The sequence below is a fragment of the Etheostoma spectabile genome, unplaced genomic scaffold (genome assembly GCF_008692095.1).
Source record: "Etheostoma spectabile isolate EspeVRDwgs_2016 unplaced genomic scaffold, UIUC_Espe_1.0 scaffold123, whole genome shotgun sequence".
In the NCBI taxonomy this organism is placed as follows: Eukaryota; Metazoa; Chordata; class Actinopteri; order Perciformes; family Percidae; genus Etheostoma; species Etheostoma spectabile.
Window position 1 is genome coordinate 468,787 of NW_022605572.1, and position 1,022 is coordinate 469,808.

The 1,022-nt window shown below is 39.4% G+C and overlaps 1 protein-coding gene across 1 annotated transcript in view; it reads right to left on the reverse strand.

Moving 5' to 3' along the window:
- The window catches only part of magt1 (magnesium transporter 1), a 41,725-nt gene that overhangs the window by 35,092 nt on the left and 5,611 nt on the right, over positions 1 to 1,022 (reverse strand). The gene's annotated exons all lie outside the window — the stretch shown is intronic.

Here is a 1,022-nt window from a genome sequence, read left to right on the forward strand (position 1 = left end):
ACAATGTCTATGGTGTTACATATTTCTTTTCTTGAAAGGAGAGGCTGTAACTTAACCCAATTTCCCCTTTGAGATCAAAAAGTTTTTCTGATTCTTATTTGTTTAAGTAAATCCATTAAAGTTTTATTTTTATTTTTAACCAAAAAAAAGGTATAAAGACAGATATTTCTCCAACGCACTCAAGCCCCAGATTCGCAGGCTGCTTTCTGATGTCCTTGCTACTGGACAGGAGAAGCAAAATGGTGAGGCGAGTTTGGAAGCGACTGGCACCGAGCCCCCAGAGAAAGTACCACGAGCTGGCTCCTTACACGCTATTTATGCTGAGTTGTTGGATGAAGATGGGGAACATGGTGGCGGTGACATCAGCAGCTCAACATCATCGCAAATGAACCTCTACCTATCAGAGCCAGTCATCCCATGGAGCGGACAGCCGCTTGTTTTTTGGCGAGACAATAAAAGTCGTTTCCCCGCTCTCGCACAAGCAGCACGAGCCTACCTCTGTGCTCCATGCACAAGTGTAGATAGTGAGCGACTTTTTAGCACAGCAGGGAATATTGTAGATGAGAAGAGGAACAAGCTGTCTGCCAAAAATGCAGAGATGCTTATATTTCTAAAGAAAAATCTGCCATTGATGCTTAACAAGTAGCTTGAAAAGAAATGGCTTTACTAATCTCTATTCCTCTTCTGTCTTTCTCATTGACTCATGATTTCCATGCTGTGCACTTTAAATGTATGTAGATTTAAAGGAGCTAAAAGAACATTTACAGTTAGGATTTGTTTGAAATTTACAAAACTTTGTTATTACTACTGAAAAAATGTCTGCAGTGATTGAAAGGACATTTTAGATTTTGAGCTAGGACAAAAAGCCAAACAATTACTGATATATTCTCTAAAGATGTGTGAGTGTTCCGTCATGGCTTCTATTTTCAGTTCATTACCGCAGGACAAGCCTAAAATACACACCTTTTGCCTTTTTATCTTGACATCCCAAAATATTTGATTTTGTTTTCTTTGCTCTGCAC